Raw genomic sequence first — 13,983 nt, forward strand, 5'->3', positions numbered from 1 at the left:
ATATCTTTAGATGTTTATATATTTATATGTTTATATATTTATATGTTTATATATTTATATATTTAGATGTTTATATATTTAGTTGTTTATATATTTAGATGTTTATATGTTTAGATGGATCATTAAGCCCTATTCTGAACCTGTTCTCTCCATATATATACATATATCTGTCGAGAAATTTCAAATCAAAGGCTCACTGTATTTAATGACTGGCTTTAGATAAATGTACTGAAAACCCCAATGAATGAAAACTCCACAAGAAAAAAATCGGTTGACCAGCAAGTGGGAGGGATTTCAGCAGGTTAAATCAAATGTATTCAGTGCACGGAAGGGAGCCACACCTCCAAAGCCCGTTACGCACCTGCATACGGTAAGTCTGAGGACACTAGTGAAAAGTGCTTCAATCAAAATGCGTGAAAAAGGAATAGATTTCCTGAGTCGGGCAGATGCTCAGTTGAGCATCTCTCTCTCTAGCCAATCAATGACACCCCCCCCCCCCCCCCCCCCCCCCCCCCTAATCAGTATAGATCTAGGTGTAACACCAGGTGACTGTCTCTCTCTAGCCAATCAATGATTCTAATTAATCAATTAACGGTCCAGGCACGACTCTCACACCCAGACACAGCTTCGTATCCAATGACGACAAGCCCCACCAGCGTTCCGTCACCATTGAGGTTTATTTATTTTTTGCCAAACTAACAATGTGTTACTATATTTAAATTATTTGATTTGATTTCAACTAACTTATATTTTAATTTGAGTATATTCCATATGTCTTCCTGTCTCCTATAGGTAATGAACTGTATAGGGAATAGAGAGAACGTTGAGTATATTCCATATGGCTTCCTGTCCCCTATAGGTAATGAACTGTATAGGGAATAGAGGGAACGTTGAGTATATTCCATATGGCTTCCTGTCCCCTATAGGTAATGAACTGTATAGGGAATAGAGAGAACGTTGAGTATATTCCATATGGCTTCCTGTCCCCTATAGGTAATGAACTGTATAGGGAATAGAGAGAACGTTGAGTATATTCCATATGGCTTCCTGTCCCCTATAGGTAATGAACTGTATAGGGAATAGAGAGAACGTTGAGTATATTCCATATGGCTTCCTGTCCCCTATAGGTAATGAACTGTATAGGGAATAGAGGGCCATTTGGGACACAGATATCGAGAACGTCCCAACCTACTTCTGATAATAGTATTTACACAATCTTCAGACACACACACACACACACACACATACAATTACGCACACAAACACACACACACAATTACGCACACAAACACACACACGCACACACACACACAAACACACACACACATACAATTACGCACACAAACACACACACACACACACAATTACGCACACAAACACACACACAAACACGCACACACACACACGCACACTCCACTATACTTCAACCATAAAACGTAAACCGCTATATATATGTTCAATATGGCCCTCAACTGAAAACTGTATTTTCCAAGAAGAAGTATTACATAAGTTTAAATCTAAAAGGACATCATACAGCGAGGTAATCCCACCACAGCAGGAGAGGAAGAGGAGGAGGAGGATGAAAAGAGAGAACGATAAAATAATAATAAAGCTGTGTGCATCTTCCAGAATGATTCAGAGACCTGGAATCTCTTTATACACCTCTCTAACTGTCTGTCTGTAATCTCTTTATACACCTCTCTAACTGTCTGTCTGGAATGTCTTTATACACCTCTCTAACTGTCTGTCTGGAATGTCTTTATACACCTCTCTAACTGTCTGTCTGCTATGTATCTGTCTGTTATGTGTCTGTATGTCTGTCTGTCTGTCTGCTATGTGTCTGTCTGTCTGCTATGGGTTTGTCAGGTCTGTCTGTCTGTCTGCTATGTGTCTGTCTGTCAGGTCTGTCTGTCGGTCAGGTCTGTCTATCTGTCTGCTATGTGTCTGCCTGTCAGGTCTGTCTGTCTGCTATGTGTCTGTCTGTCTGTCTATCTGCTATGTGTCTGTCAGGTCTGTCTTTCTGTCTGCCAGTCTGCTATGTGTCTGTCTTTCTGTCTGTCTGTCTGCATGTGTCTGTCTGTCTGAATACCTTTCAGATGTGTGTGTGCGTGCTCTCCTCCTCTGCCATACTATCCATCTGTAGAGGAGAGGACATCCCAGAGAGAAACGACACCAAAAAGAAAACGTCTCTTAAAAGTAGAGGAAAAGAGGAAAAAGGAAGCGCGAGAATAAAGAGAGAGGGAGAGTAAAGAGAGCGGGAGAGTAAAGAGGGAGAGTAAAGAGAGAGGGAGAGTAAAGAGAGAGGGAGAGTAAAGAGAGGGGGAGAGTAAAGAGAGGGAGAGTAAAGAGAGGGAGAGTAAAGAGGGAGAGTAAAGAGAGGGAGAGTAAAGAGAGAGAGAGTAAAGAGAGAGGGAGAGTAAAGAGAGGGAGAGTAAAGAGAGGGAGAGTAAAGAGAGCGGGAGAGTAAAGAGAGCGGGAGAGTAAAGAGAGGGAGAGTAAAGAGAGGGAGAGAGTAAAGAGAGAGTAAAGAGGGAGAGTAAAGAGAGAGGGAGAGTAAAGAGAGAGGGAGAGTAAAGAGAGAGGGAGAGTAAAGAGAGGGAGAGTAAAGAGAGGGAGAGTAAAGAGGGAGAGTAAAGAGAGGGAGAGTAAAGAGAGAGAGAGTAAAGAGAGAGGGAGAGTAAAGAGAGGGAGAGTAAAGAGAGGGAGAGTAAAGAGAGCGGGAGAGTAAAGAGAGCGGGAGAGTAAAGAGAGGGAGAGTAAAGAGAGGGAGAGAGTAAAGAGAGAGTAAAGAGGGAGAGTAAAGAGAGAGGGAGAGTAAAGAGAGGGAGAGTAAAGAGAGGGAGAGTAAAGAGAGCGGGAGAGTAAAGAGAGGGAGAGTAAAGAGAGGGAGAGTAAAGAGAGCGGGAGAGTAAAGAGAGAGTAAAGAGGGAGAGTAAAGAGAGAGGGAGAGTAAAGAGAGGGAGAGTAAAGAGAGAGGGAGAGTAAAGAGAGAGGGAGAGTAAAGAGAGGGAGAGTAAAGAGAGGGAGAGTAAAGAGAGCGGGAGAGTAAAGAGAGAGTAAAGAGGGAGAGTAAAGAGAGAGGGAGAGTAAAGAGAGGGAGAGTAAAGAGAGAGGGAGAGTAAAGAGAGGGAGAGTAAAGAGAGGGAGAGTAAAGAGAGCGGGAGAGTAAAGAGAGGGAGAGTAAAGAGAGAGGGAGAGTAAAGAGAGGGAGAGTAAAGAGAGGGAGAGTAAAGAGAGAGGGAGAGTAAAGAGAGAGGGAGAGTAAAGAGAGGGAGAGTAAAGAGAGAGGGAGAGTAAAGAGAGGGAGAGTAAAGAGCCTCCATCGAGGGTCCCCAGTCCGGGGCCTGCGAAGAGGGTTCCCAGTCCGGGGCCTGCGAAGAGGGTTCCCAGTCCGGGGCCTACCACGAGGGTCCCCAGTCCGGGGCCTACCACGAGGGTCCCCAGTCCGGAGCCTCCAGCGAGGGTCCCCAGTCCGGAGCCTGCAGCGAGGGTCCCCAGTCCGGAGCCTGCAGCGAGGGTCCCCAGTCCGGAGCCTCCAGCGAGAGTCCCCAGTCCGGGGCCTCCAGCAAGGGTCCCCAGTCTGGAGCCTCCATCGAGGGTCCCCAGTCCGGGGCCAGCAACGAGGGTCCCCAGTACGGGGCCTGCGAAGAGGGTTCCCAGTCCGGGGCCTACCACGAGGGTCCCCAGTCCGGAGCCTCCAGCGAGGGTCCCCAGTCCGGAGCCTCCAGCGAGGGTCCCCAGTCCGGGGCCTGCAGCGAGGGTCCCCAGTCCGGGGCCTGCAGTGAGGGTCCCCAGTCCGGAGGCTCCAGCGAGAGTCCCCAGTCCGGGGCCTGCAGCGAGGGTCCCCAGTCCGGGGCCTGCAGCGAGGGTCCCCAGTCCGGGGCCTGCAGCGAGGGTCCCCAGTCCGGGGCCTGCAGCGAGGGTCCCCAGTCCGGGGCCTGCAGCGAGGGTCCCCAGTCCGGGGTCGGTGACAACGGTCTCCGCACCAGAGGCGTCACCAAAGTGGGGGGAGCCAGAGGTGGAGCGGGGTCTGCGTCCCGCACCGGAGCCGCCACCAAGATAGATGCCCACCCGGACCCTCCCCTATAGTGTCAGGTATGCGGGGGGGGGGGGGGGGGTACCTTTGGGGAGGGGGGGGGGGGGGGTACTGTCACGCCCTGACTGCAGAGAGACTTTTTATTTCTCGATTTTGTTAGGTCAGGGTGTGATTTGGGTGGGCATTCTATGTTCTATATTTCTTTGTTTTTGGCCGAGTGTGGTTCCCAATCAGAGGTAGTTGTCTCTGATTGGGAATCATACTTAGGCAGCCTGTTTTGCCACCTTGTGGGATGTGTGGTAGTTAATGTTACATATAGGGACAGATATAATACTATAGAGCAAAGACATGTGTTCATCAGACCACAGGAGGAGAAGGCGACACTTAAGTGCATTTGCTATTCTGGAAAGGGCAGCATACCAAAGATTAGATGGAGCGGAACAAACATAAGTATAATGGCCAAGGCCATAAGTGCATAGGACAGCTGGACATACCAATGTCAGAGGGACACACAAAGGAGGGTGCCAGCCAACTGACCAACAGATGGAGTATAAGGCATAATAAATATATTATTTTAGGACATGAAAGGGTCCCGCCACCATTATAACCTAACCGAAAGCAGATGTGGGCGTTAACAAGCAAGCTCTGAGATGAGAAGAAAATAATGGAGAAAGGTCAAGGGAAGCTATTTTCATATAGAGGGAGGGGACTCTATACGTTAGGCAAAGACAGAAGTCCTATAAAGGCAGGACTCTGTAATATGAGAATTTAGTCTCTTTCCATGGAGGGGCTCGGCTCTGTTACGTTTGTGATAGGGTCCTTCCATGGAGGGGCTCGGCTCTGTTATGTTTGTGATAGGGTCCTTCCATAGAGGGGCTCGGCTCTGTTACGTTTGTGATAGGGTCCTTCCATGGAGGGGCTCGGCCATGTTACGTTTGTGATACGGTCCTTCCATGGAGGGGCTCGGCCCTGTTACGTTTGTGATAGGGTCCTTTCATGGAGGGGCTCGGCCCTGTTACGTTTGTGATAGGGTCCTTCCATGGAGGGGCTCGGCTCTGTTACGTTTGTGATAGGGTCCTTTCATGGAGGGGCTCGGCCCTGTTACGTTTGTGATAGGGTCCTTCCATGGAGGGGCTCAGCTCTGTTATGTTTGTGATACGGTCCTTCCATGGAGGGGCTCGGCCCTGTTACGTTTGTGATAGGGTCCTTCCATGGAGGGGCTCGGCTCTGTTATGTTTGTGATAGGGTCCTTCCATAGAGGGGCTCGGCCATGTTACGTTTGTGATAGGGTCCTTCCATGGAGGGGCTCGGCCATGTTACGTTTGTGATACGGTCCTTCCATGGAGGGGCTCGGCCCTGTTACGTTTGTGATAGGGTCCTTTCATGGAGGGGCTCGGCCCTGTTACGTTTGTGATAGGGTCCTTCCATGGAGGGGCTCGGCTCTGTTACGTTTGTGATAGGGTCCTTTCATGGAGGGGCTCGGCCCTGTTACGTTTGTGATAGGGTCCTTCCATGGAGGGGCTCGGCCCTGTTATGTTTGTGATAGGGTCCTTCCATGGAGGGGCTCGGCTCTGTTATGTTTGTGATAGGGTCCTTCCATGGAGGGGCTCGGCTCTGTTATGTTTGTGATAGGGTCCTTCCATGGAGGGGCTCGGCCCTGTTACGTTTGTGATAGGGTCCTTCCATGGAGGGGCTCGGCTCTTATGTTTGTGATAGGGTCCTTCCATGGAGGGGCTCGGCTCTGTTACGTTTGTGATAGGGTCCTTCCATAGAGGGGCTCGGCCCTGTTATGTTTGTGATAGGGTCCTTCCATGGAGGGGCTCGGCCCTGTTACGTTTGTGATAGGGTCCTTCCATGGAGGGGCTCGGCTCTGTTATGTTTGTGATAGGGTCCTTCCATGGAGGGGCTCGGCTCTGTTACGTTTGTGATAGGGTCCTTCCATGGAGGGGCTCGGCCCTGTTATGTTTGTGATAGGGTCCTTCCATGGAGGGGCTCGGCCCTGTTACGTTTGTGATAGGGTCCTTCCATGGAGGGGCTCGGCCCTGTTATGTTTGTGATAGGGTCCTTCCATGGAGGGGCTCGGCCCTGTTATGTTTGTGATAGGGTCCTTCCATGGAGGGGCTCGGCCCTGTTACGTTTGTGATAGGGTCCTTCCATGGAGGGGCTCAGTTTTTCTACTTTGTATTAAAGTCTATATTGAATTCACAAGTTCTTGTAAGAGTGTTATATTTCTGAGACAATTCTCCACGACAGATGTTGTCTTTGTTTATGCATGTATAGTCTTACGGAGCAACACGTTCATTTTTGTTGTTGTTTTGTTGGCGACATTAAAAAATAAAGACAAATGTACGCTGACCACGCTGCACCTTGGTCCGGTCATTTTCAAGACGGCGCTCGTGACAGATACCCGCTAATTATCAAATTCCAGAAACGAGTCGTTAAATTCTACAACCACCTAAAAGGAAGCGATTCCCAAACCTTCTATAACAAAGCCATCACCTACCATCACTGTAGGCAGACCTGGCTCTCAAGAGAAGACAGGCCATGTGCACACTGCCCACAAAATGAGGTGGAAACTGAGCTGCACTTCCTAACCTCCTGCCAAATGTATGACCGTATTAGAGACACATATTTCCCTCAGATTACACAGACCCACAAAGAATTTTAAAAACAAATCACATTTTATCTACTGGGTGAAATACCAGTGTGACATCACAGCAGCAAGATGTGTGACCTGTTGCCACAAGAAAAGGAGAACAAACACCATTGTAAATACAACCCATATTTATGTTTATTTATTTTCCCTTTTGTACTTTAACCATTTGTACATCGTTACCACACTGTATATAGACATAATATGACATTTGTAATGTCTTTATTCTTTTGGAACTTCTGTATGTGTAATGTTACCTGTTAATTTTTATTGTTTATTTCACTATTGTATATTGTCTATTTCACTTGCTTTGGCAATGTTAACATATGTTTCCCATGCCAATAAAGCCCCTTGAATGTAATTGAATTGAGAGGGAGGTGGAAGAATAGAGAAAGAGAATGAGACAGAGATAGTGAGATAGAGGGAGAGAGACTGCTGTTGCAGGGTAGAAACTGAACACACTGAGTTGGTCTGTTCTCGCTCAGAGACCTCGTCATTCTGGAACCCTCCAAGGAAACCAGAGAAGAGGATAGAGAAGATTGTCTCTCCCTCTCTCCCTCTAGCTCAGATCTCTCTAGCTCAGATCTCTATCTCTCTAGCTCAGATCTCCATCTCTCTAGCTCAGATCTCCATCTCTCTAGCTCAGATCTCCATCTCTCTAGCTCAGATCTCCATCTCTCTAGCTCAGATCTCCATCTCTCTAGCTCAGATCTCCATCTCTCTAGCTCAGATCTCCATCTCTCTAGCTCAGATCTCCATCTCTCTAGCTCAGATCTCCATCTCTCTAGCTCAGATCTCCATCTCTCTAGCTCAGATCTCCATCTCTCTAGCTCAGATCTCCATCTCTCTAGCTCAGATCTCCATCTCTCTAGCTCAGATCTCCATCTCTCTAGCTCAGATCTCCATCTCTCTAGCTCAGATCTCCATCTCTCTAGCTCAGATCTCCATCTCTCTAGCTCAGATCTCCATCTCTCTAGCTCAGATCTCCATCTCTCTAGCTCAGATCTCCATCTCTCTAGCTCAGATCTCCATCTCTCTAGCTCAGATCTCCATCTCTCTAGCTCAGATCTCCATCTCTCTAGCTCAGATCTCCATCTCTCTAGCTCAGATCTCCATCTCTCTAGCTCAGATCTCCATCTCTCTAGCTCAGATCTCCATCTCTCTAGCTCAGATCTCCATCTCTCTAGCTCAGATCTCCATCTCTCTAGCTCAGATCTCCATCTCTCTAGCTCAGATCTCCATCTCTCTAGCTCAGATCTCCATCTCTCTAGCTCAGATCTCCATCTCTCTAGCTCAGATCTCCATCTCTCTAGCTCAGATCTCCATCTCTCTAGCTCAGATCTCCATCTCTCTAGCTCAGATCTCTATCTGTCTACCTCAGATCTCTATCTGTCTACCTCAGATCTCTATCTGTCTACCTCAGATCTCTATCTGTCTACCTCAGATCTCTATCTGTCTACCTCAGATCTCTATCTGTCTACCTCAGATCTCTATCTGTCTACCTCAGATCTCTATCTCTCTAGCTCAGATCTCTATCTCTCTAGCTCAGATCTCTATCTCTCTAGCTCAGATCTCTATCTGTCTACCTCAGATCTCTATCTCTCTACCTCAGATCTCTATCCCTCTGTCCATATAGCTCAGATCTCTATCTCTCTGTCCATATAGCTCAGACCTCTATCTCTCTGTCCATATAGCTCAGATCTCTATCTCTCTAGCTCAGATCTCTATCTCTCTAGCTCAGATCTCTATCTCTCTACCTCAGATCTCTATCTGTCTACCTCAGATCTCTATCTGTCTACCTCAGATCTCTATCTGTCTACCTCAGATCTCTATCTGTCTACCTCAGATCTCTATCTGTCTACCTCAGATCTCTATCTGTCTACCTCAGATCTCTATCTGTCTACCTCAGATCTCTATCTGTCTACCTCAGATCTCTATCTGTCTAGCTCAGATCTCTATCTCTCTAGCTCAGATCTCTATCTCTCTAGCTCAGATCTCTATCTCTCTAGCTCAGATCTCTATCTCTCTAGCTCAGATCTCTATCTCTCTAGCTCAGATCTCTATCTCTCTAGCTCAGATCTCTATCTCTCTAGCTCAGACCTCTATCTCTCTAGCTCAGATCTCTATCTCTCTACCTCAGATCTCTATCTCTATGTCCATATAGCTCAGATCTCTATCTCTCTACCTCAGATCTCTATCTCTCTACCTCAGATCTCTATCTCTCTACCTCAGATCTCTATCTCTCTACCTCAGATCTCTATCTCTCTAGCTCAGATCTCTATCTCTCTAGCTCAGATCTCTATCTCTCTACCTCAGATCTTTCTAGCTCAGATCTCTATCTCTCTAGCTCAGATCTCTATCTCTCTAGCTCAGATCTCTACTCAGATCTCTCTCCCTCTAGCTCAGATCTCTATCTCTCTGTCCATATAGCTCAGATCTCTATCTCTCTAGCTCAGATCTCTATCTCTCTGTCCATATAGCTCAGATCTCTATCCCTCTGTCCATATAGCTCAGATCTCTATCTCTCTAGCTCAGATATCTATCTCTCTAGCTCAGATCTCTATCTCTCTAGCTCAGATCTCTATCTCTATCTCTCTAGCTCAGATCTCTATCTCTCTAGCTCAGATCTCTATCTCTCTAGCTCAGATCTCTATCTCTCTAGCTCAGATCTCCATCTCTCTAGCTCAGATCTCCATCTCTCTAGCTCAGATCTCCATCTCTCTAGCTCAGATCTCTATCTCTCTACCTCAGATCTCTATCTCTCTACCTCAGATCTCTATCTCTCTACCTCAGATCTCTCTACCTCAGATCTCTCTACCTCAGATCTCTATCTCTCTAGCTTAGATCTCTATCTCTCTACCTCAGATCTTTCTAGCTCAGATCTCTATCTCTCTAGCTCAGATCTCTATCTCTCTAGCTCAGATCTCTATCTCTCTAGCTCAGATCTCTATCTGTCTACCTCAGATCTCTATATGTCTACCTCAGATCTCTATATGTCTACCTCAGATCTCTCTCCCTCTAGCTCAGATCTCTATCTCTCTGTCCATATAGCTCAGATCTCTATCTCTCTGTCCATATAGCTCAGATCTCTATCTCTCTATCTCTCTAGCTCAGATCTCTATCTCTCTGTCCATATAGCTCAGATCTCTATCTCTCTGTCCATATAGCTCAGATCTCTATCTCTGTCCATATAGCTCAGATCTCTATCTCTCTATCTCAGATCTCTATCTCTCTCTCCCTCTAGCTCAGATCTCTATCTCTCTGTCCATATAGCTCAGACCTCTATCTCTCTGTCCATATAGCTCAGACCTCTATCTCTCTGTCCATATAGCTCAGACCTCTATCTCTCTGTCCATATAGCTCAGACCTCTATCTCTCTGTCCATATAGCTCAGATCTCTATCTCTCTGTCCATATAGCTCAGATCTCTATCTCTCTGTCCATATAGCTCAGATCTCTATCTCTCTGTCCATATAGCTCAGATCTCTATCTCTCTCTCCCTCTAGCTCAGACCTCTATCTCTCTGTCCATATAGCTCAGATCTCTATCTCTCTGTCCATATAGCTCAGATCTCTATCTCTCTATCTCTCTATCTCAGATCTCTATCTCTCTCTCCCTCTAGCTCAGACCTCTATCTCTCTGTCCATATAGCTCAGACCTCTATCTCTCTCTCCCTCTAGCTCAGACCTCTATCTCTCTGTCCATATAGCTCAGATCTCTATCTCTCTGTCCATATAGCTCAGATCTCTATCTCTCTAGCTCAGATCTCTATCTCTCTCTCCCTCTAGCTCAGACCTCTATCTCTCTGTCCATATAGCTCAGACCTCTATCGCTCTGTCCATATAGCTCAGATCTCTATCTCTCTGTCCATATAGCTCAGACCGCTATCTCTCTGTCCATATAGCTCAGATCTCTATCTCTCTGTCCATATAGCTCAGATCTCTATCTCTCTATCTCAGATCTCTATCTCTCTCTCCCTCTAGCTCAGACCTCTATCTTTCTGTCCATATAGCTCAGATCTCTATCTCTCTGTCCATATAGCTCAGATCTCTATCTCTCTATCTCTCTAGCTCAGACCTCTATCTCTCTGTCCATATAGCTCAGATCTCTATCTCTGTCCATATAGCTCAGATCTCTATCTCTGTCCATATAGCTCAGATCTCTATCTCTCTGTCCATATAGCTCAGATCTCTATCTCTCTGTCCATATAGCTCAGGGAGAGAGAAAAGACAGAACTAGAAAGAGAGGGAAGAGAGGGGAGAGGGAAGAGAGAGAAGAGAGGGAAGAGAAGAGGGAAGAAAGGGAAGAGAGAGGAAGGAAGAGAGAGGAGGGAAGAGAGAGAAGAGATGGAAGAGAGAGAAGAGAGGGGAGGGAAGAGAGAGAAGAGGGAAGAGAGAAGAGAGGGAAGAGAGAGAAGAGGGAAGAGAGGGAAGAGAGAGAAGAGGGGAAGAGAGAGAAGAGGGGAAGAGGGAAGAGAGAGAAGAGAGGGAAGAGGGAAGAGAAGAGAGGGAGCAGGTGTCCTGCTGGTTTTTAGATTTTATTTTTTATTTATTTCACCTTTATTTAACCAGGTCGGCCAGTTGAGAACAAGTTCTCATTTACAACTGCGATCTGGCCAAGATAAAGCACAGCAGTGCGACAAAAACAGAGTTACACATAAACTAACTAACTTACAGTCAATAACACAATAGAAAATACAAATAGAAACATCTATGTACAGTGCAAATGTAGAAGAGTAGGGAGGAAAAGCAATCAATAGGTCATAGAGGCGAAAATAATTACAATTTAGCAATAATACTGGAGTGATAGATGTGCAGATGATGATGTGCAAGTAGAGATACTGGGGTGCAAAAGAGCAAGAGGGTAAGTAATAATATGGGGATGAGGTAGTTGGGTGTGCTATTTATATTTATAGATTGGCTGTGTACAGGTACAGTGATCTGTGAGCTGCTCTGACAGCTGATGCTTCAAGTTAGAGAGGGAGATATAAGACTCCAGTTTCAGAGAAATATACCTGAAATCCTGCTGGAGCCAAAGGAGGAATTGGCTTTGGGGGTGACCAGTGAAATATACCTGCTGGAATGCGTGCTGCTATGGTGACCGGCGAGCTGAGATAAGGCGGGGCATTACCTAGCATACACTTATAGATGACCTGTAGCCAGTGGATTTGGCGACGAATATGAAGCGAGGGCCAGCCAACGAGAGCATACAGGTCGCAGTGGTGGGTAGTATATGGGGCTTTGGTGACAAAACGGATGGCACTGTGATAGACTGCATCCAATTGGTTGAGTAGAGTGTTGGAGGCTATCTTGTAAATGACATCGCCGAAGTCAAGGATCGGTAGGATAGTCAGTTTTACGAAGGAGGCTTTGTTGCGAAATAGGAAGCCGATTCTAGATGTAATTTTGTATTGGAGATGCTTAATGTGAGTCTGGAAGGAGAGTTTACAGTCTAGCCAGACACCTAGGTATTTGTAGTTGTCCACATATTCTAGGTCGGAACCGTCCAGGGTGGTGATGCTAGTCGGGCGGGAGGGTGCGGGCAGAAATCGATTGAAGAGCATGCACTTAGTTTTACTTGCATTTAAGAGCAGTTGGAGGCCCCGGAAGGAGAGTTGTATGGCATTGAAGCTCGTTTGGAGGTTTGTTAACACAGTGTCCAAAGAAGGGCCAGAAGTATACAGAATGGTGTCGTCTGCGTAGAGGTGGATCAGGGAATCACCAGCAGCAAGAGGACGACATCATTGATGTATACAGAGAAAAGAGTCGGCCCGAGAATTGAACCCTGTGGCACCCCCATAGAGACTGCCAGAGGTCCGGACAACAGGCCCTCCGATTTGACACACTGAACTCTATCTGAGAAGTAGTTAGTGAACCAGGCGTGGCAGTCATTAGAGAAACCAAGGCTGTTGAGTCTGCCGATGAGAATGCGGTGATTGACAGTCGAAAGCCTTGGCCAGGTCAATGAAGACGGCTGCACAGTATTGTCTCTTATCGATGGTGGTTATGATATCGTTTAGGACCTTGAGCGTGGCTGAGGTGCACCCATGACCAGCTCTGAAACCAGATTGCATAGTGGAGAAGGTACAGTGGAATTCGGAATGGTCAGTGATCTGTTTATTAACTTGGCTTTTGAAGATTTTAGAAAGGCAGGGCAGGATAGATATAGGTCTGTAACAGTTTGGGTCTAGAGTGTCTCCCCCTTTGAAGAGGGGATGACCGCGGCAGCTTTCCAAGCTTTGGGAATCTCAGACGATACGAAAGAGAGGTTGAACAGGCTAGTAATAGGGGTTGCAACAATTGCGGTGGATAATTTTAGAAAGAGAGGGTCCAGATTGTCTAGCCCGGCTGATTTGTAGGGGTCCAGATTTTGCAGCTTTTTCAGAACATCAGCTGTCTGGATTTGGGTGAAGGAGAAGTGGGGGAGGCTTGGGCAAGTTACTGCAGGGGGTGCTGAGGTGTTGGCCGGGGTCGGGGTAGCCAGGTGGAAAGCATGAACACAGCCAGGTGGTGCGTTAGATAATGGGTATGATATTCTCCATCTCTCTCCAGTCTCTCCTCTCCCCTGGGAACTAGTCTAATGATTTACAGCCTACACTACTACAACTCTCATAAGCACACACAAAAACACCAGGACAAGCACGTGCTCATGCTGCCTTCAAGGCAACTGGGAACTCTGGGGGGGAAACAAGCTTCGACTGGGAAAATAGTTTTGAACGGTCATCCAAGTCGGAAATTCCAAGTCGGAAATTCAGGTTTCTTCTTAGAGCGCCGACTTTCCAACCGAAAGATCACTGATCTCACTGATCTCACCATTTGACCTCACTGACCTCAACGTTTTTACGTCACGTAAAAAGTCACATTTTCATTTCCACCTAATTTTCTTCCAGAGTTTCCAGTGGTCTTGAATGCACCCTCACCTCACCTCACACACCTCACCTTACACCACACACCTCACCTTACACCACACACCTCACACCTCACCTTACACCACACCACACACCTCACCTTACACCACACCTCACCACACCTCACCTTATCTCACCTCACACCTCACCACACACCACACCTCACACACGGACAAACACGTCTAGTTAGAATAGTTCTTTATTAACCCAATTCATGTCTGAAATAACATTCCACACGTACAAACATCATAATTATACTGAACAACGATATAAACGCAACACAACCATTTTACTGAGTTACAGTTCATAGAAGGAAATCAATTAAAATACATTAATTAGGCCCTAATCTATGAATTTCACATGACTGGGCATGGGCACAGCCACCCAC

This window comes from Salvelinus namaycush, unplaced genomic scaffold (assembly GCF_016432855.1).
Source record: "Salvelinus namaycush isolate Seneca unplaced genomic scaffold, SaNama_1.0 Scaffold1100, whole genome shotgun sequence".
NCBI classification, from domain to species: Eukaryota; Metazoa; Chordata; class Actinopteri; order Salmoniformes; family Salmonidae; genus Salvelinus; species Salvelinus namaycush.